Source organism: Theobroma cacao, chromosome 3 (assembly GCF_000208745.1).
Source record: "Theobroma cacao cultivar B97-61/B2 chromosome 3, Criollo_cocoa_genome_V2, whole genome shotgun sequence".
NCBI lineage: Eukaryota > Viridiplantae > Streptophyta > Magnoliopsida > Malvales > Malvaceae > Theobroma > Theobroma cacao.
In genome coordinates this window covers 16,114,304-16,138,082 of record NC_030852.1, presented here as the reverse complement: position 1 = coordinate 16,138,082, position 23,779 = coordinate 16,114,304, and positions in this window count along the sequence as shown.

Sequence of the window (23,779 nt, the reverse complement as noted above, 5' to 3'; positions counted from 1 at the left end):
GAGCAGCATCTTAAGATAGTGCTCCAAATTTTAAGAGAACATCAATTGTATGCCAAGTTCTCCAAGTGTGAGTTTTAGCTCGAAAGTGTTGCATTCTTGGGGCATGTGGTATCTAAGGATGGGATACAAGTTGATTCAAAGAAAATTGAAGCAGTGGAAAAATGGCCAAGGCCAACATCAGTTACGGAGATTAGAAGCTTTGTGGGTTTGGCTAGCTATTATCGTCGCTTTGTAAAGGACTTCTCCAAAATAGTCGCCCCTCTGACTAAACTGACACGTAAGGATACAAAATTTGAGTGGTTTGATGCTTGTGAGAATAGCTTTGAGAAGCTTAAGGCATGTCTCACCACAGCTCCAGTGTTAAGCCGACTGCAAGGCACAGGGGGTTATACGGTGTTTTGTGATGTATTGGGGGTTGGTTTAGGATGTGTATTAATGCAACATGGGAAGGTGATTATGTATGCATCTAGGCAACTTAAAAGGCATGAGCAGAATTACCCCATACACGATTTGGAAATGGCAGCAATCGTGTTTGCCTTGAAAATTTGGAGGCATTACTTTTATGGTGAGACTTGCGAGATATACACGGACCACAAAAGTCTGAAGTATATATTTCAGTAGAGGTATCTTAACTTGCGGCAACGTAGATGGATGGAGTTGCTAAAGGATTATGATTGTACTATTCTTTACCATCCCTGTAAGGCCAATGTAGTGGTGGATGCCTTGAGTCAAAAATCAATGGGAAGCTTGGCACATATTTCGACTGATAGGAGATCATTGGTTAGAGAGATCCATAGCTTGGGAGACATAGGTGTGCATTTGGAAGTTGCGGAGACAGATGCATTGCTAGCACATTTTAGAGTAAGGCCTATCTTAATGGACCGAATCAAAGAAGCATAAAATAAAGATGAGTTTATGGCTAAGGCCTTAGAGGATCCTCAGGGAAGGAAAGGAAAAATGTTTACCAAAGGCACAGATGGAGTGTTGAAGTATGGAACCAGACTTTATGTGCCTGATGGTGACGGGTTGAGGAGAGAAATATTGGAGGAAGCTCACATGGCAGCTTATGTGGTACATCCAAGGGCTATAAAGATGTATCAAGATTTGAAAGAGGTGTATTGGTGGGAAGGACTTAAGAGAGATGTAGCTGAGTTTGTCTCCAAGTGCCTGGTTTGTCAGCTCGTTAAGGCTGAGCATCAAAAGCCTGTAGGGCTATTACAGCCATTACCAGTACTCGAGTGGAAGTGGGAACATATTGCTATGGACTTTGTAATGGGTTTGCCTCGAACCAGTGGGGGATATAATTCAATTTGGATAGTAGTAGATCAGTTAACAAAGTCAGCTCATTTTCTTCCGGTTAAGACTACTTACGAGGCTGCCCAATATGCTCGAGTTTATGTGGATGAGATAGTACGACTGCATGGTATTCCCATTTCTATAGTATCTGACAGAGGAGCTTAGTTTACTAGTAGGTTTTGGGGAAAGTTGCAAGAAGCATTGGGCACTAAGTTGGATTTCAGCACAGCTTTCCACCCTCAGATTGATGGACAGTCTAAACGGACCATACAGACATTGGAGGATATGTTGAGAGCTTGTGTGATAGACCTTGGTGTCAGGTGGGATCAATATCTATGCTTAGTGGAGTTTGCCTACAACAATAATTTCCAAACTAGCATCCAAATGGCACCATTTAAGGCATTATATGGACGGAGATGTAGGTCACCCATTGGATGGCTAGAGGTGGGAGAAAAAAAACTTTTGGGGCCTGAATTGGTGCCGGATGCAACCGAGAAAATATGCATGATCCGTCAGAGGATGTTGACAGCACAAAGTAGACAGAAATCATATACTGATAACCGACAGAGAGACTTGGAGTTCCAAGTAGAAGATCATGTATTTTTGAAAGTTTCGCCAACTAAAGGGGTAATGAGGTTTGGCAAGAAAGGGAAGTTAAGTCCTCGGTATATAGGGCCATTCGAGATCTTAGAAAGGGTTGGAGCGGTGGCTTATCGTTTGGCATTACCACCAAACCTTTCGAATATTCATCCCGTATTTCATGTGTCCATGCTTAAAAAGTATAACCCGGATCCATCACATGTAATACGGTATGAAACCATTCAGTTGCAAGATGATTTAACCTATGAGGAACAACCGATAGCTATCCTTGATAGGCAAGTTAAAAAGCTCCGTTCAAAGGATGTAGCCTCAGTGAAAGTGTTGTGGCAGAATCACACTAGCAAGGAGGTAAATTGGGAAGCTAAGGATGAGATGCGGACAAAGCATCCACACTTCTTCGATATGTAAAGGTAAGCCACTCTACATTAAATTTAAATTCGGGGATCGAATTTTTATTAGTGGGGAAGAATGTGAGACCTTGTCAAGCTCGATTAAAAGATGATATTGTACCGAGTGGTACAACTAAGTTAAATCGAGCCTTGAACTAAGTTAATTATATGAAATATAATTATGATTATTGGAGTATAAAATGATGTTTAGTAGTGAAAAATTATGATTCCTGGTATTTTTGGAGCACAAGGGCAAAATGATAATTTTGCCACTAGAGGACTAAACGGGAATTTTTATAAAATGATTTTTATCCCATTTGGTTAATATTGATCAATATTAGTGTTATTTGAGGTTGAAAAGTAGAAATAATGTGATTCCGGTATATTTCGGAGTATAGGGGCAAAATCATTATTTTTCCACCTCAGGGGCAAATCGGTAAATTTTTTGCCCCAGCACTTGTCAAGACCAAGGGATTTTAATTGTGGTAGGATTGGATAAAGACCAGAATATTTGTGGTGGAAAATTAAGAAGAAAAAGTCAAAAAGTTAAAAAAATGGGCCAATAAGCATGTGACACGTGGCATGCTTGATTGTTTTATTATTTTCTATAGAAATCAGCCCATTAAATCCCCAATTCTCTCACGATATTCGGCCTTGGCAACCAGCAACAAGAACAAAGGAAGAACAAAGGGAAAAACAAGAAAACCTAGGTGGAAATTCAAAGAAAAAGTGAAGAAATCAAGGAAACAAGCTAGGTAAGTTAGAATTTCTTTAATTCTCCTTGATACCTAGCTTACCCATGCTTTTGTTCTTGATTTCCATGGTTGAATATTGAGTTATCATGATGAATTCAATTCTGAAAAATGGGTATGGAAGAGGAATTGTTGTTGGAATAATTTGATTTTAGACTATGTTAGTGTTTAGGGATAGTTAAGCATGGTTATGAACAAAAACACAAAAGAAATATTCAATTTCTCTAGGGTTCCTTGTTGGTCGAACCATGAGGGCTGAATATCAATGGGGGATTGTTTTTATTTCAAGGAAAATGGCTTGGAAAATGATGAATTAAGGTGAAACGGTTATGTAGAAAAAATTTCGGTGCTAGTGCACCAAATGACCGAATTTTTCTATAAGGAACTGTGAGGGTTCTAATGCTGAATTTGGCTTTATTTAAATGGTATGTGGTAAATTAAGGTATTAGAGGAGAAATGAATTAATTTGGAGGTGATTTGGACACAATTGCCAATTAATCGGGTGATCGGTCGAATTTAATCGATACCGCGATTAAGCGGTAATCGGACGTATTTTTGCATTTACATATCAAGCATTAGTAATTTAAATTAGTTTATATCAATTTAGGGACAATATAGTAAATTCCTCGACTTTGTTATTTGTCAAGGTAGTGAGACGTCCGAAAAAGGCAAAGGAATTACGCCTGAAGACTATTAGTCCGAGTGCACTCGGAATCTGGATTTTCGACACCTGTGAGTGGACTGCCTTCAAAACTTGTTTTGGGAAATATAATGTAATTGCCACCCATTTGAATGAATTATCAAGTTTTTCATGAAAACAAGTGCCTTGGGAACAAGCTTTTGAAAAATGGTTTTATGTTGTAATATGTGATTGCTATGGATTCATGCACTATTGTATTATGATGATATATATATGTGTGTTCTGCATGATGAATGATATTGTGTATAATGACTATAACAGTGTGTGTGCATGATGTGGGGAATGCACATGCCGGTGATGATGGTGGCGTGAGAGATAGATGATGATAGTGCCTGTGTGCACGATGTGAGGGGATGTACACGATGGCACTGATTGTGCACGATGGGGGGGATGTACTTGAGCCGGGGGTGATTATGATGATATTGATGTTTGTGTATGTAATTATGCATATCTAGATTTATAAAATGAAAGCTCACGAATGTGATATATGGTTGACATATATGTGAAATTTGACACATTGTACTTTGAGAATTTTCATGATTTTTATGTTAATTTTGTTAGTTTAGCAGGATGGCTTTTTGTTGAGTGAGGAAAAATGTTTCTCTTGTTACTTTGTTTTCGTTGCAGCGAAATTCATGCTCACTGCAGTGAGAAACTCTCGGGTTTGAGGACCTTTCACCAGAACTAGTTCTCGCTGCAGCGAAAATGAATCTCGCTGCTGCAAGATAGTCACTGTAGCATCTCGTTGCAACGAAAACAAATCTCGCTGCAGTGAGAAACTCTCGGGTTTGAAGGGGTAGACTAGCCGAAAACTCGCTGCAGCGAAATTCATTCTCGCTGCAGCGAAAAACTTTCTGTTTTGTCTCCTATCTTGTCCAATTGCTGCCCTATTTTTCACTTCTTTGCTACCATATCTGAGCATGGACTTCCAACATTTAGGACAAAATGAGTTAAGTTTAAAATGAGGGGTTTTTAATATGAATGGAACTAAATTGCATTGTTTTGAAACAAGTGCATCATGATTTTAAATTCTCCCTTGTTGTTGTTGCTTGTTCCCTTCCTTGTTCACTCACTGGGTTTATACTCACCATTTTCAAATTCATGTTTTCAGATCACGAGGCAGCCGGTAACTAAGACGAGGTGTCCTTGTAGACCTGTGTCCATCTTTTGGTAGGTGTCTCGGCATTCGGTAGCTGTATATTCATCCGAGTCACTTCGTTGGAAGTCGAGTGTTATTTTGTTTTGTATAGACGAACTTAATGTAAATTATTAGAATACATGTTGTAGACATTGTATGTAAATTTTTAAGGCGTAATGCCAATACGAGTTGGCAATGTATATCACTATTTTGATTCAAAGTTATGAAATATGACTTAGTGATATTAGATGGAATTATAAGTAAGATAAATAATAGGCTTGCTTGGGTTTAGTGGATTTCATCCATTGGACCCTTGCGCCGGTCATGGCCGAAATTTAGGTCGTGACACTTTCACTCTCTCACCTTAAAACCCTTAAAAAATCTTACTTTCATACTTTCTCTCACTAGCTAGGTGTTTTAGAGAGAGAAAGAGAGAGAGCTTCCATAATAGCTTGAAAATTCTTGGAAAGGAATTCACTTACAAAGCTACCAAGGTGAGTAATGAAGTAGAGTTGATTTTTAAGTGTTTTGTAGTTGAGGTTGTTTATTCATTTTAGAGTGATTAGGATAGTGAAAATAGATAGCCACTTAATGGCAATTGGAAGCTAGTTAGGAGATAGCTTTTAGAAATTATAGTTATGTGAATTGAGTTAATTGTGATGCTATTGTGATGATAGGTTCCAACGAAGCCCCACTGCCCCATTTGGACCATTAGAGGAAGTTTGAGTTGGGTAAAGATTTAACAAATACCGGGGAGTGAATTTAGATTTCAAAATGTTTTGGGAAGTGCCTACATGTTTAAATAAATCATTTGAAAGTTTCATTTGTTTTTGCTTTAAAAATATACTTGGGGAATAAGCCCTTGATGAAATGTTTCTATCTTGTGAAATGTGCAATATGAGTAGTTCATGCGTTATCACATTATATTGATATGTATATTATGCTTTGGATGCTCTTTTTGTGTGATAATGATGACCCAGCTATGTGCGGTGTGGGAGTGCACATGAGCTGATGATGACCCAGCTATGTGAGGTGTGGGAGTGCACATGAGCTGATGATGACCCAGCTATGTGCGAGTAGGGAGTGCACATGATGATGATATTACATTGTGCATGTAGGGAGTGCACATGAGCTGAGTGTGGCGGGATGGTATGCATGATGATGTATGTATATATATATGTTATAGAAAGTTTATGAAAATATTTGTGATTGTGTTGTATGTTAGCATTGTTAATTGCTCCCAAATTGCTTTTCATTTCAGCAAGAAAATGGCTTTTTGATGTAACAAGACCCCTTTCAACTAAATTGCTTTGTTTCTCATTGCAGCGAGATTCATTTTCATTGTAGCGAGAAACTCTCGGGTAGGCAACCTTAACCCATGCTTTGAATTTCACTGCAGTGAGAAACTCTCGGGTGATTCCAAAATTCTAGTGCAGTGCTTTTATTTGAACAATGATTTTGACCACTTTTCGATCAGAACTGAGCAAAGTGATAAACATAAAAGTTGTAGCCCAGCCTCTTAGCTTTCTAATGGTTTAAAAATCATGTCAATTGGACTTCTGTAGTGGGAGATATACTTGAAAAACAAAAGTATATACAAACCAAGAATGCCTTTTCATTACAGCATGAAAATCCTCTATTTGTTTGTTTTGCTTGGTCATTGCTGAAATTTTCATTCTATTCAACTTTATGGTTTATCATGAATTTTGTAACATTAAGGGATTAAACATTCAAAGTTTGAAATGAGGGGTTTTAACCAAAAATTAGACTAAATTGCATGGTTTATCTTAAGTGCATCATGTTTTCTAAAACATTCCTTGTTCCCTTCCTATGTTCACTCACTAGGTTTATACTCATGTTTTTAAAACTTCATGTCTTTAGATTCAGAGGCAGTTGGGACCTAGATTGAGTGTCCATGTATGCTCGTCTTCTTGGTAGGTACTATGGCACTTAGTAACGGTACTTTCACTTAAAGTCACTCCGCTGATGGTTGAGAGTCTTTTGTCTGTGTACATGTATATGTAATGTAAACTACTAGGAGTCATGTTATAAATGAAGTATGTATATGTTGGATTGATGATGATACCCTTATAAGACGGTAATGAATTATAGTACGTTGAGATAATACAAATATGAATATTCGGTTGCTATAAAATATTACTGAAACATTTACCGTTGAGAATTATAACACATGGTTTTAAAGATGATGGACAGAATGAGGAACAGGATCTCATAAAGAGGCTTGCTTGGGCTTAGTGGGCTATGCCCATTGAGCCCATGCGCCATTCATGGCCCGAGATTTAGGCTGTGACATAATCATAAACCCATAACTAGCTTTTTAAGCTTAAACTAAAACCTTCATAATAGAGTACGAAGTTTAGCGAGAAAATGCCTCGACAAAGGCTAGGTGCTAGGAGTTTAAGCTTGAGTGTAGTGAGAGAAGAAATATTAGTTCAAATGAAGCAAGTGTAGAACTTTTCAAAGCTTGGTGGAAGATTAACTGAAGCTAGAGAGTGGGGATAAGCTTTCAGAGGTCTCTCTAGGGTTTGAAACTTCATCTCAAGTCTTTTTTTGCTTCAAATAGCTTAAAGGAAGCTATTTATAGTTGGTGTGTAGTTTGGAGCTGTTAGACATAAGTTTAAATCAAATCTGACTGTTGCTAGAGCTTGAAGGTGACTACAACACTCCTATGGCTGACTAAGTTTTTTAATTTCTCAAATTAAGGCTCCATAGTCGAGTATAAGCTTTCTTTACTCGATCCAATTCTAGAGAGCACGAATTTTGCAAGTTTGGGCTATGGTAGTTGACTATGTGTCAAGCCTAGCCTTATAATATACTTGCAATGTCATCATGTATTTGACAACATGCTTGCATACTTGAATACCTCGAAAAAATCGTCAAAAGTCGATAGTGTACCTAATGGTACAGCTAAGTTGATTTAAGCCTCGAACTAGTTCAAATAAAGATTTTAAGATGCAATTGAGAGTTATTGAATCTTAGAATGACTTAATATAATGATTCAGAGTTCGGGGATTGATTTGGAGTTAAATTGGAATTTTCATAACGTAGGGGTAAAATGGTCATTTTTCCACCCAAGGGCAAATTTGGGATGGTAGATAAAATTTTGATCAAGTTTGACTATTTGGAACATAATTTGAGCTTGAGAAGTGAAAAATTTTAATTTCGACAATTTTTCGAATATAAGGGCAAAAAGGTCATTTCACGTGTCCACAAGAACGTATTTAGAATTTTTAGAATTTTACACCACCTTGATACTTGTCAAACCCATGAAGTTCATTTTATACTTTGGATAATTGAGGGATTTTATGTGGCGGAGAAAAAATGCTTAATTATTAAGTTTTATGTATGGATCAATCACATGGTGACAAGTGTCAAGCTTTAATATTATTATATTTTCTTTTATAAACACAACTAAAACTCTCCCATCTCATTTCTTTTGGCTGGACAAGGTAAGAACAAAAGGGAAAAAGCATAGAACAAACCCTAGAGAAGAAAATCAAGAGAAAATTCATTGGATTTCCAGGAATGAAGCAAGTAAAGGTAAAATTTCTTAATTCTAGCTTGTGATCTACCTTTCCTATGCATTCTTTTTCAATTACCATGGTTAAAATTCAAGATCTCATGAAGGATTCATAGCTGACCGAATTTAGGGAAAGAATATTTGATGATTTATTTGGTTAGATTTCAAGTTATCTTAGTGTTTTTAGTTGTTTGGTGATGTTTAGCATGAAAAACAAGCAACAAATTTCATGCCCTTCACCCACACTCCTTGGCTGAAAGTTTCAAGAGAGAAATTGGATAATGGACTTTGATGAATTTCATGCTATTTAGGTGTTTTTAGTTGTTTTATGATGTAAGGTGTAACAATCAAGCATGAAAATTACATGTTCTACACTAAACCTTCAATGGCTGAATTTTACAAGAAAGATATTGATGATGGATTTTTGTGATATTACATATTATTTAACTTGTAATTGATGACTTGGAGTGTTGGAAGTGGAATCAAGTTAATTGGAGTTGAATTGGATGTATTGGCCAATTAATCGGTGTATAGATCGAATTAGGCCAATACCATTTTATTTCGATACATAATTGAAGCTACGTAGAACACCATATTTAGATAATAATCCGAACATTTCGCATCCCATTTCATGCATTCATATAAAGCCTAAATTAGTTTTATAACAGTTTAGTACAAATATAGTAAATTGCTTATTGTGCATTATGTTTAGGTGGTGAAACTTTCGATAAGGGTAAGGAGATTGTACCCGAAGACCGGGACTAGGAGTACTTCGACTCCGGATATTGTGAGTAACCTTATTATCGTCTTAATTATCTAAAGTAGTTTTTATTCGTTTTTGTGATTTTATAGAAAAATTAGTTTAAATGGTAAATCCTTATGTTTTATAAGTAAAATGTGATTAAATGAAATGAGTTTTATAAATCATTTTGAAATTGAATGATGATTTTAGAAATTGAGTAATTAGAAACTGTTTGATTGTGTTGTAAATTTATGGTTTGAATTGAATGGCTTATGGTGATATTGGCATGAATGGCTGAATTGGAAATTGTGTTGAAATTGTATGAACTGTTTGTTTTACCTTAACAGGCTGGGTAGTAATATAATTTCCATGTCATGCTGTCGAAACTTTTATTGATTTGGTGGGATATTGATTAGTCACTGCAGTGGTGGGTTTCTGTGGACCAGCCTATTAGAGAGGGGCACGGTAAACCTGGTTGTATTTTACCTCGGTACGAGAGACACAAAGGGTATCTCCTGAGGTAAAGCTTTAGAGTTCACTACATGCTAAACCACCACGTGAGGGTGAACTCAGCCAACGCCAAGGAACGGCTATGCTTTTAAATGTAAAAATGTGTTTTATGCGTATATAAACTTTTCTTTAACAGCCTTGGCGGACTCTGTTGGATGCCCCGACCAAGGTATCCCCGAGAATGAGTTTTGGCACGAGTCAAATTTTTAAGAAATTCATAAGCCATGCTGATTATTTGAGTGAAATGAAATTATTTTATTTAGTTGAAATGAGTTTGAAACGTTATGAATCATAGTATGATGAACTATTTTAAGTTGTCTCCATTTACTCGACTTTAGATATTTTAGATGATGTTTGTTTACTCACTGAGTTTATATAAACTCACCACCCTCTTTTCCAGCCATTCAAAGATCAGGACAGTTCGTAAATAGCTGATTACGTCGAGGGTTATTAGTGGACTCGCCTCCTCAGAAATTGTAGGTCCACAGCCTTTGTTACCTTTGGTCATTCGGAGGCTCACACATCATTGTAAATTAAATTACATACTCTGGTTATCTGTGTTACTGTATGTATGGATTTATTTTGCTTTTACGTTACAAAAATTATTTACGCAGAGTTCTATAAATATTGTTTTATAAGAAAATGAAATATTTCATTTAATATTTTTATTTTATTCTATTAGCTACAATTTCACCCTAAATGAATGTTTTAGACGTAAAAACTTGTTTTAGTTATGAAATGTGTATTTTCCCCTATATATTATATTTTCAGCAGATTTCAAAATTTTTGAGAAAAATGACCAAAATACCCTTATGAGACAGAAAATATTTTTTATTTTTGTTTTGATTTGGAAATAGCTTATAATCTTTTAAAATATGATATTTAATAATTATTGCTCACAAGGGAGGTGCAAAAACTGATATTAAGCCTTGCGAGGTTTCGGTTGGCATTCAGGGTAATGAATGTCTATCGGGACATCACGACGGTTGTCACGGGCTCGAGGAGAGTACCAGGTCGTGACACTATGGCTGTGTAAAGTCCTCTTTTTCATGCACTTGACTTGTCAAGGTCGACTATGCTTGTTCAAATCTTCATTTTCTTGAGCTTTTTGGGACGAGGTTGACTATAGGCATTCCAGGGTCGACTATGGCTTTATATTCTTCAAGTTTTGCACTTTTTTTGCCTTTGGATCGACCTGAGATTCTCTAAGGTTAACTCTTGACTTGTGTCTTGAGGTTTCTTTAGCTTTTTGGTGCATCTCTTTAGCTATTCCTTCCTTACTTACAATCAAATAATAATTCAAAGCATATTTGCTTTTTGTTTTCTCAACTGAATATGCATTGTTTGAATGCTTTTATGATATTTTTTAATGATGCATGGCTTTTTAAGCAAGTGTGTGACCTTAGGGGATTAAAAAAATATTTGAGACAATTTCAAATGCTTGACATTAAGTTCAAGATAACATATAATTTTTGTCAAATCAAAACATGATGTAACTCAAGGATAACAATCTCCCCCTTTTTTATATAACAAAAACATGAGCATATTGCATTTGAAATTTCTTGAAACCTCTCCTTAACTTAATTAGTCTCTTTGCCATTGTTGGAAAAATTTAAGTGTAAGTAAGAAAGATGTAAGAAATTAACATGAATTTTGAAAATTCTCCCCCTCTATTTATGCATGAAGTTCAAAAATGTTTTCATGAAAAATTCAACTAATATAAGAGCATTTCAATGTGCTCATAAACTTTTTTCCCCGTTTGTTATATCAAAAAGGTTAAGAAGTGCGAGTTTTAAGCACTTTGTTAGTCTTTATCCTTGTTTGAAATGGCAAAATTGATTGAACTAAATATGCTTTGAAAATGAATGAAAGATATTTTTGAATATGAAGAAAATCCTCAAGGATGTTTTGAAGCTAATCTTAAAAAGAGAGATATCTTGAAATGCTAAGATTGATTGAGCATGCTTTGAAAGTAAATGATATTAAAGAAATACTTTTAAGTTTTCTTAATGAGCAAACTCAAAGTGCTAGCCTAAGAATCCAATTCTCAAAAGCAAAGATTTGATTCTTAAATGAGAAGAAAGCAAAATTTATTTCTTTATCATAGGAAGAATCAATTTTGAAAAATCAATTCTTCTTTTCTCAAAATCGATTCTACATGAAGAAGATATTGGTTCTTGAAGCATCAAAAGTAAGAATTAGATACTTGGTTACCAAGAAAGAGATGGTGTAAATGGATAAGATTGGAGAGTCAAAAGTCAAGCTGAAATTCAAATTTTGGTGCCCATCAACAATGAAGAATCAACACCTTACGGTAGAAGAATTGATTCTCCAAATGTGCAAAGGTGTCATCTTTAATCCAAGTTGTGGAAGATCTGACATATCAAGAAAGAAGAATTAATTCTCTAGAAACAGAAAGTTTTATATTTTACAAAGAGCTGACAACTCATGATCAAAGAATCGATTCTCCATGTGCGACAGAAGTATGCAAGTTGACTGGAACGTACGAAAACAGATTCAAATTTCACTCCAACGAGCAAAAAATCATAGGGCCTATAAATATCCACTTTGAGGATGTTAAAGGAACGATGTTGAGTGATCTTAAACAATTTCGAAAAGAATTTGAAGTGCCAAAAAGAGGGAAAACAAGCAAGAAAGCAAAGAGTAAAAAAATCCCATCTCTGAGCAAGTGCAAAACATAAAGATCACATTTTTATCCTTCAACTGATACTCCTTGAGCCTAAACCTCCATTCATTATTCATCTCTGTTGTTGGATTTACCATGTAAGTGCATGTATCGTTAACAAGTAATATCATAGAAAGTAAAGTTCATTCCCATATAGAATTGTCCAAATTATTTTGCTAAATACTAAAATTAACACAACTTAACCTTATCTAAACAACTAAATTTAAAGTTATTGAAAATTAAAGAAACTAAAACTTAAAATTGAAAGAAAAAGTAACAATTTATTTAGAATCAATCAATTAAAAAGTCTAAAAGCACAATATCCCCTCAATGTTTCTTCTGAATCTCTTCTACTCTCTCTTTATGTACTAAATAGGCTTGAGTTGTTAAACTAGAGTTCTAATATATTTATAAGTCTCTTCCGATGGTCTTATAAAAATATCTTCTTTAACCAACTTATTATATTCCTATGCAAATTGAAATGAAGAAAGACTCATTAAGCTTTGACTTTAATTATGGCTACATATGACATGTAAGTGTATTCCTACCCTACATGCGAATTAAATCAATCATCTCATGCAATTGATATTGAACATATGCTATTTCATCCATGGCATACTCTAAACTCCCTCTTCCAGCTTTGTTTAGGTTTCAAAATCAACCTAATTAGTGATCAAGTAATCAGATGCATTAAGAACATGATTGAAATAAACAACTCAAACATTATCAATCATAAGCAAGAAAGAATATTAAAAATTCAAGCTGCACATTGGGTTCAATTACGATTCTAGATTAAAAAATTTAGTTCCATTTATCCAATGAAAACATCATCCAAAAAAGAAATTTAACCATCAAGATTAAACAAAGAAAGTATAAAGGTAAGAAGAGAAGAAAGGACTCCAAGATTTGCCAAGACTTTGATTCGCGATCTTTCTTGTTTTCTTTCTAGCTTGAATGCCTCTTTTTCTTAAAAAAAAACCTCTTTTAATTGTTGTTTAAACATGCTTTTAGAAGAAGGGTTAAATAAAGCTCGAATTTGTGTCAAAATAGAAGTCCAATTGAACCAAACCTGTCCTCTAACACATGGGCACTGCGGCACCGTGGCCTCTTTAATTTTTTTGAATTTTTTCTTTTGAGTGTTGTGTGCTGCTTCCTTGGTGGTAGTGATGTCGAGTCCTCTGGATGCTTCAAGCATACATCCCTTATTGGGGGGCCATAGAGCTGAATGCTTCCAAGGCCATGACAATCTATACTTTGTCTTGAATTTCTAGGTTTTGTTGCACTACTCCAACTTGTGATGCAATTTTATCCTTCTTCAAGGATGACCTGGGCAAAGAGGTAAACATGAAAGTTGTATCTATGTCTCTTAAATTTTCAATGGTTTAAGAATCATGTCAATTGGACTTCTGTCGTGAATGATATGCTCAAAATATCAAAACATGTGTAGTGAAGTCTATACCTTGAATGCATTCTTTTTCACAAAATATCACCCTTTCATAGTAGGCCTACAAAATCAATAAACAAACTTAAAAATAATTAAACCTGAAGGAAAATATTATAAAATAACTTAAATCAATTGAACCCAACATAATTAACTGAAATAAAAATAAATAACTAAAAATAACTAATACTTAAACTAAATTCTCAAGAACTTAAACAAAATACACCTAAAATTGTGATTAAATAACTCTATAAAATAGACTTATCACACCCTTAAACTTAAGATTTTACTAGTCTTTAGGCAAAATATAAAAGAATACTAAAACAAAAGCAACTTAAATGATAAAAACAAGTTAAATAAAGGAAAACATCCAGTTAGAGGTAGGTTGCACCAAACCAATGATTTTCAAAAATTTTCTCAAAAGTATATTTATAAATCTCCACTCAAGATAAACTATAGATATCATTTAAGTCCATATTTCAATTCAAATGCAAGCTCATTCTTAAATGGATTTTTGTGTGTGTGTGTGTGTGTGATTTCTTTTACAGAGAACTTCATACTTATCCAAATGAGTTTATACCAATGCAAAATTTCAAATTAACACTAGAACGCCATAGGTTTGCTTTTCAGCTCTCTCTCCACTAATGTAGACTAATACTAAGTTGAGGATCATTAGGACTTTATTAAGCTTGTAATTTTTGGCTAGGGTCAAGGAAGGATAACAATCATTAATGTGATTTAATTCACCTTAAGCACATAATCATTCTAGGACTTATATAGAGCTCTATTCATAATCTCCAAATATACCCTTCTTCAACTTTGAACTTTTTTATGTTCAACACTTTATTGTCTTCTCCCTTTTTCTTTTCATCACAATTTTACACCGAAAACTTATTTCTTTTTATGATGATAGTGGGGTGAATACTAAGCATATTTTTGAACTTTTTTTTCATCAATTCAACCTTTTATCATATTCAACATCTAGCTTAATTGTCACATCCCATTTTTTGGAGGCATTGTGACTGGTGCATGGCCTTAGAGGAGCAAAACCCCTCAAGCCTAAGCAAGCCTCTCATCATAACATCATTGAAGATTTATCATTGCATGTAGAAACATCTCATCCATTCATTAACATACATAATTGTAGTACATGAATTCATTCATTTCAGTACACAATTAAGGAACTTCTCAACTTAATTGTGAAAACTCAAGAATGTATATATATAAATATATCAACATGTGCCACTATTAAAGTGCACATTAACATTTAATATCAATAGCACCCTCAAGTGTCCATATAGGCTCTTGAGCCATCATCATAATCTCATATAAATCATTATCAATGTAAAATGCCCAACATTGGCAATATCAACATACACATGTTCATAATATAAAATTATAACATAAAGTAAGGGTCGACTCGTCAACAGAACCTGACTTGACTTGTTAGGCATTAAGAGGTTGTTGGACGCCTATTAATGAGGAATGAACGGATCATGTCTCCGTGACACTGGTTGCTAGCAAAAGAGTGCTATCACTGATCTACAATAAAATAGTGAGGGAAAATAATGTGTGAGTCACAAAGACTCCGTAAGTGGGTATGGGGAAGGAAACAAGCTAAGGGGAAAAGTTTTTTATAACCATGCAATTGTAAAAACATATGATTCATAAATTCTTTTCACATTACCATGATGTTTATGAAACATGGCATTTAATCATCCTCCGAATAACATTGCATGAAAAACATGTTTGCATAAATCATTAAAGCCATTTAATCTAGAAAACCTCCTTAAAATAACTTGAAAAGTCAATTCTGTGACAATTTTATGGATACATTCTAGAATGAATCGATACATGCAAGGAATCTATCGATACTATTGATAATGTATCAATACATTTCACTTAGAACGCATCTTGTAGCATTCTATTGAAAACGTATTGATACATACTTCATATGTATCGATACTTTTCCCATAGAATCCAACTTTCTAGGCTGTTTCTTGAATCTAACTCATTCATAAGTCTTCCTATCATTGAGGGATCATTCCCAAGGCCAAGGTTCTATCTAACCAAGCCAATATCACCACATTACAGTGTGAATAACATCATTAATACTCATATAATCTTAACTAGGCATTTAAGCATAAATAATGAAGCAATACTCATTCAATCATTTCTCTAGCTCATTAATCTCATTCATCATAACATTCTAACTATGAATGGGTCTGTCTTATTCCAACACAGAGTGGTTTAACCTCCTCTATTTTGGGTTCCTAGTGCACTCTCGTGAATGGCACATCGGCCTCATCCATGATCTATCGAGTGGTCCCATGCCACTCAAATGGGTAGTGGACAAAGTCATCATTATCATCTAGTTCACCTTGTGCGAACAATCATTATAGTTGTGTGAGTGGCACATCGACCTCACTTACCATCATCATATGATCTTTTAAGCTTATGATCATTCTCATCCTTAACTTGCATTATGAACATATAACATTTCCATAAATCATCATCATGCTTAGCCTATAGTGTATATGACTATCTCCACACAAACATCTTATGGCATGCATTTCACAACCTCATAAATGACTCACATGCTTAGCTAATAGTGTATATGACTATCTCAACACCTACATCTCATGGCATGCATTTCATAATCTCATAAGTCACTCACATGCTTAGCTCATAATATATATGACTATCTCAGCACATACATCTCATGGCATACATTTCATAACCTCATAAATCACTCACATACTTAGCCCATAGTGTATATGATATGGTTAACTCATACATCTCATGGCATACATGTTACATTCTCATAAATGGAGCTCATGCATTCAATGTTCTTATCATGCTACATCGTATCTAACATGTGCATAATAACATTCATACATTAACCATAGAAATATCTCGTACCCACACTGACCCAACGGCTAGAGTAATCGAGTGGACTACAAACATGAAAGGGCTTGTTCCCCTTTGTTGAAAACTAATACATATATAGTAGATTTGTAAACAATTTGAAAATCATTGTCACACATATCACAATCATTATCAAATCAAGTCATTTGAACATTTCCTTGAACTTCATAAAACCTTGTAGTTTAAATCCTTTAAAAAACCATTTATGGAAATAATTTTTCAACATACGTAAAGAACCATTTCCATAAAAGTCATGCTAACTTTACATATTAAAATACTTTAAAATGTGTATCCACTCATCTAATCGAAGAGTCGACTCCTAGCTCTAATCACAATTGCGTCTCAGTGATATCTGTGGAGTTTTCATGTGTTTTTATTATTCAACATTCATCACAATCATTTCTTAGAATAAAAATCTCACAATAATCATTCTAGGTACTTTCAAAACTACTCGCTTTTAGCTAAACTAATTTTCTACCTAAAGCCCAAGCTTAGAAAACTCGCAAATCTTTCATTCTTATCATAGGTGAGCTTAAATGCTTAAGAAAATCATAAAACCTTTAAGCTTTAATTACCAATAGAAAATTTGGGCAATAAAATCATATTTTTAGAAACTAGAAATTAAGATTTAAAGTTTCCAAAGCTTAAACATGTCACTTTTTTCATAACAACTCAAAACCACATCATCGAAAATGAAAATTTGAGTTAAAAATACAGTTTTAGCTGGGAGAAATACCTTCGAAAAATAGCTGAGGGTTGAAAACCCTCGAAAAATATAGTTCTGCCCCTTTTATTTTTCTAAAATCGACGAAATTTATCAATACATTTAGACCATGTATCGATACATTGGGTTTTGGAAAAATTATATTGATACATTATGAACATGTATCTATATCGATACATGAACATATGTATAGATACATCATGAACATGTATCGATATATTTGAAATAGAATGCAATTTCTGAGATAGATCACCTGTAGAACCTGCCTAACTTATTTACATTAAATACCATTTAAGTAAATGTATTCATTTTTACTTCTTTCCATTTTACTCTATATTTACTTAAGATATTTAATGTAAATAAGCAAACAACCTCCCATTTGGATTCAGCAAAAATATCAAAAAAATCAAAATAAAAAAGAATCAAAATCTAAATTTTAGTTTCAAGAATAAAATCAAAAAATTTTGATTGAAATTAAATTTACGGCTCCCATATGCCAAAGCAAACGTATTCCAAAAATTATAAAAAAATCATTTTTAGTCATATAAAAATCAAGGAAATCATTATCGCCATTTTTTATTCCCCAAAGATTATTCTATAAAACTCACATATATTAACCCTTTCCAAACTTGGAAAATATTTTACTTTGAAAGTGACAAACAACCAAAAGTGTCAATGAATTCTTTTGAAGGTTAAAACAAAGTATGATGTTCGAAATATGTAATCTATATGCTGACCTAAGGATTTTCTAACTTATCCTCTTACTCAACGTGGGATTTCACATTCTCTCTTTTTTAAAAATTCATCTTTGAATTTAATCTAATGCACTAACCTTCGTGGAATAAGTGCGAATACTTCGCTTACATGTCATCCTTAGCTTCCCAAGTCACCTCCTTACTCCAGTGATTACACCATTGTACCTTAACTGAGGCTCTCTCTTTGGAGCATAACCTTCTTACTTGCCTATCTAGTATGGCTACTGGTACCTCCTCGTTACTCAAACCATCTCCCAATTGTAAGAACTCATGTTGTATCACATGCGATGGATCTGATTGGTACTTTCGTAGTACCAAAACATGAAACATGGGATGAACACTAGCAAGATTTGGTGGAATTGCTAGTTGATAAGCCATTGCACCAACTCTCTCCAGAATCTCGAAAGGTTAAATATACCCTAGGCTTAGCTTGCTTTTCTTGCCAAACCTTATAATGCCTTTGGTTAAAGAACCCTTAAAAACACATGGTCACCAACCTGAAACTCAAACTCTCGACCTCTATGGTCTGCATATGCCTTTTGATGACTTTGTGCCTCCAACATCTTTTCTTTAATCATCTGAATCTTGTTAGTGGTTTCATGAACTATATCCGGCCAAGTAACTTCCTTTCATTGACCTTAAACCAACATATAGGTGATCTACATTTGTGCCTTGTATAATGCCTCATAAGGTGCCATTTGAATGTTAGCTTGAAAGCTATTATTGTAGGTAAACTCAATTAGTGGCAAGTGTTGATCTCAAGAAACTCTAAAGTCTATGACACAAGCCCTTAACATGTCTTATAGTGTCTGAATGGCGCTATTAGACTATCCATCTGTTTGTGGGTGAAAAGCAATACTAAAATTAAATTTAGTTCCCAAAGCCTTGTACTTTCTCCCAAAATCAAATAGTAAATTGTGTGCCTCTTTCTGACATTATAATGACTGGAACTTCATGCAATTGCACTATCTCATCAATATACAACCTAGCATATTATACCATTCCATAGGCAGTCCTTATTGGTAAAAAGTGGGTGGACTTGGTCAACCTATCTACAATTACCCATATGGAATCATACCCTTTATTCATTGGGGTAGTCTAGTCACAAAGTCCATAGAAATATGCTCCCACTTCCATTCGGAAACAAGTAAAGGCTGTAACAATCTAGTTGGTCTCTGATGCTTTGCCTTAACTTGTTGGTATACTAAGCAATTGACCACAAACTCAACTACATCTTTTTTAAGACCATCCCGTCAGTATATCTCTCTCGAATCATGGTACATCATAATGGTGCCTGGGTGAACTACATATGTAGCCACATGGGCTTCTTCTAGAATCTCTCACCTTAAATCATCAAAATCCAGCACATACACTATAGATCCATATCTAAGTAATCCATTAGTGGCTCTATAAGACATATGTTCTTTCTTTTCTTGAGGATCCTTTAGTGCCTTTGCCACAAAATCATCCTTATTCTAGGCTTCTTTGATCTGATCCATCAACATAGGTCTTGTCATGACCCGAAACTCCCATCGAGCCCGTGACAACAGCTGTGAAGCCTCGACAGACATTCTTCAACTCGAATGCCAATCGAAACCTCGCAAGGGGCTCGTATCAGCTTTCGCATTTCCCCGGTGAGCAATAGTTATCAAATATTGTAATTCGAAGGATTATGAGTCATTTTCAAATAAGAACATAGCATATTGTTTTCTGGCTCACAAGGGCATTTTCGTCATTTTTCGTCGAAAATCTCAAAACTTGCTAAAAATGTAGTAAGTAAGCAGAAAATATATATTTAGTGATTTAAAAACAAATTAAGTATCTAAAATGTTCATTTGATGTGAAAATTTGACCATTTGAATATAATAAAAATATTCAACAAAATAAACTATTTTCTTGCAAAATAATTTTTATAAAGCTATCGGTAAATAATTCTTATAGCGTAAAAGTTAATTATATTCATATATACTATAAAGCAAATAACCAAAGCACAAAATTGCTTTTACAGCGACACGTGGGCCTACATTTAACCAAAATGTATCGAAAGCTAAAAACCTACAACTTTTGCCGATTCAAGTCCAAATGAAGGTCCTTGTCAAAGTCAGCTAACTATGGAATTCCCCGAGCTTGAAATGTGAGGAAATGAGGGTGGTGAGATTATAAAATCTTAGTGAGTAAACATACACCATCTAAACTATCTAAAGGCGAGCAAATGGAGACGAATTAAAATAAGAAGTCATACTGTAATTTAATTACCTTTCAGCTCATTTCAACCAAATAAACAACTAGGCTTATGATTTCCTGAAAGGCTTGGCTCGTGCCAAAAATCATTCTCATACTTAGTTATCAGGGATACCTTGATCGAGGGTTATCCCAACCGAGTCCACCAAGGCTGTTAAATGTCTTTACATCCGAAATTTTAGCCATGCCTTGGCGTTGGCTGAGTCTCACTTTCACGTGCTGGTCCATGTGAAGTTCACTCAAATCTTTACCTCAGGAGATACTTCATCCAACATTTATATTATCTATATTATCTATGTGATATGCCATTGTGGTGCACTATCACTAAAAATTTTCCCATTCCATTTTCTCACCATAAATCATCATTTCATCAATTTTTCAACCAATTCACTTGATCACAAAATCAATTCATTACTTCTACATTTCACATAGGGTTCGGCTATTGAAGGTTCATGGGGAAAATGGATGCTTTTCTTGTTGTTTTGTTTCTAAACATGCTTAACTAACTAAAAACACTAACATAACTTAGAAACAAATCAATCTACCATCATTCTCTCTCCATACCCATTCCAACCAGCCATGAATTCATCAAGAAAACATATAATTTAACCATGAAAAATGAGGAGAAATGCATGGGAAAGGTAGATCATAAGTCAAAATCAAGAAATTTTACCTTTTGTCACTTGTTTCCTTGAATTTTGACCAATTTTTCCTTAAATTTCTCCATCTAGGGTTTTTGTTTTTCTTTTCTCCCTTTGTTCTTCTTTGCTCATTGTTTGGCCGGCCATATGAAAGAAATGAGTTGATTTTTATGCCCTTTTATAAAGAAATAATAAAATAATAAAAGCATGACACATGGCATTCCTTATTGGTTCAAATTTTAAATATTTGATTTTAATTCTTTTAATTCTCCACCACACATTTCTCATGTTTATCCATTTCCATGATGAATAAAATCCCTTGGTCTTGACAAGTGTCGGGGCTGAAAATTTACAGATTTACCCTCGGGATGGCAAAATTACCATTTTACCCCTATACTCCAAATTATACCGAAATTAAAATTTTTCACTTCTAAATCTCAAATCATACTCCAATAAGTCAAATGGGGCCAAAACAAATCTTTTCTAAAATTTCCATTTTGTCTCCAGGTAGCAAATGACCATTTTGCCCTTAGATAGCGAAAATTCTGGTTTGACTCCAAATTAATCCTTAAACTTCGAATTACCATTTTGAGTCATCTCTGGATTGTGAAACTCTTAATTTCACCTTAAAATCCCTATTTTAATTAGTTCGAGGTATAAATCGACTTGTACTTCTAAGCACAATATCGACTTTTAAATATTCTTCCGAGGTTGTTCAAATATACAATAACTCTATCAGTCTCATGTGTAACATGGTAGATAATTTAGGGCTGGGCTTGACAAGTCTCGCTTTAAAATGGGCTAATAATGCATCGAAATTATCAACCTTAAATTGAATGCCCATATCGCCTAACTCATGCATACATTGTACCAACGATCTCCTTTCAATTGAGATATGGGCTAAACTCCCCATAGACTTTTGGCATAAAGCATCGACTACCACATTGGCTTTGCCAGGATGGTATAGTATTGTACAATCATAATCTTCAAGCAATTCCAACCATCAACTTTGCCTAAGGTTGAGATCTCTTTACTTAAAGATATACTTGAGGTTCTTGTGATCCGTATAAATCTCACACATCTCACCATATAGATAATGCCTCAAAATCTTAAGGCAAACACTATAGCAACCATCTCAAAATCATGGGTGGGGTAATTTTGCTCATGCCTTTTGAGTTGTCTCGATGCGTAAGTAATCACCTTACCATGTTGTATCTATACACACCCAAGTTCTACTTGCGAGGCATCACAGTAAACTATGTAACCCCCTGAACCAAAAGGTAAACTCAATACTGGATCTGTGGTAAGACATGCCTTGAGCTTCCAAAAGTTCCCCTCACATGCATCTGTCTATACAAACTTGTCACCATTCTATGTCAACTTAGCCATGAGAGCTGCTATCTTTGAGAAATCCTTCATGAATCTTTTATAATATCTGGCCAACCTTAGGAAACTTCGTACCTCAGTTATTGAGGTAGGCCTTTGCCATTTCTCTATGGCCTCAATCTTCTTCGAGTCCATCATTGCACCGTTCATAGATACTATGTGGCCTCAAAATCTAGCACTATCAAGTCAAAACTCACACTTAGAGAACTTAGCATATAGCGCATGCTCTCTCAAAGTCTAGAGCACTATCCTCAAATGCTGCTCATGCTCCTCTCTACTCCTCAAGTATATCAATATGTCATCAATAAATACCACCATAAATTTATCCAAGTATGGCTTGAACACTCGGTTCATCATGTCCATAAAAGCAGCTGGGGCATTAGTAAGTTCGAATTACATCATGAAGAACTCGTAATGCCTATACTTAGTATGAAAAGCAGTCTTAGGCACATCTTTTTGCCTAATTCTCAACTGATGATAGCCTGACCTTAAGTCAATCTTAAAAAAACATTGGGCACCTTAAAACTAATCAAAATTCATAAATGCATGGTAAAGGATACTTATTCTTCATTGTTGCTTTGTTCAACTACCGGTAATCTATACACATTCTCATTAATCTATTATTATTCTTTATGAATAGCATCAATGCACCATGGTGACAAACAAGGACAAATGAACCCCTTGTCCAACAAGTCCTCTAGTTGATCCTTGAGCTATCTAAGCTAAACTGGTGCCATTCGGTATGGTGGTATAGATATCAGACTCATACCTTATACCAAGCTAATGCAAAACTCTATATATCTATCTAGGGGTAGTCTTGAAAACTCATTAGGAAACACATCAGTGAAGTCCCTCACAATTGGCACATCAACCACCACACTCACCACCATCTAGGTGTCTTTAACTAATGCCAAGAATCCCTAACATCCATGATCAATCAATCTTCTAGCGTTTAAGGTTGAAATCATACTACCTGTCACCATACTACTATCCCCTTGGATACTAAATGGTTTCTCCCTCGGATAGTTAAAGTGTACCATCTTGTAGTGGCAATCAACATTAGCAGAATTGGGTGACAACCAGTCTATACCCAATATCGCATTAAACTACAACATGTCTAGCAAAACTAAATTTTCTGAAGTGTCTTTGCTCTCAATTTAGATCATACAATCTCTATACACATGCCTTGCTGTAAACGCCTCTTTGAAAGGCATGGTAACTACTAAGTCTTGCTTCCTTTTAGAGCACATTATACCTAATTTAAATGTAAAGTATGGGGATACAATGAATGCGTAGCATTAGAGTCATA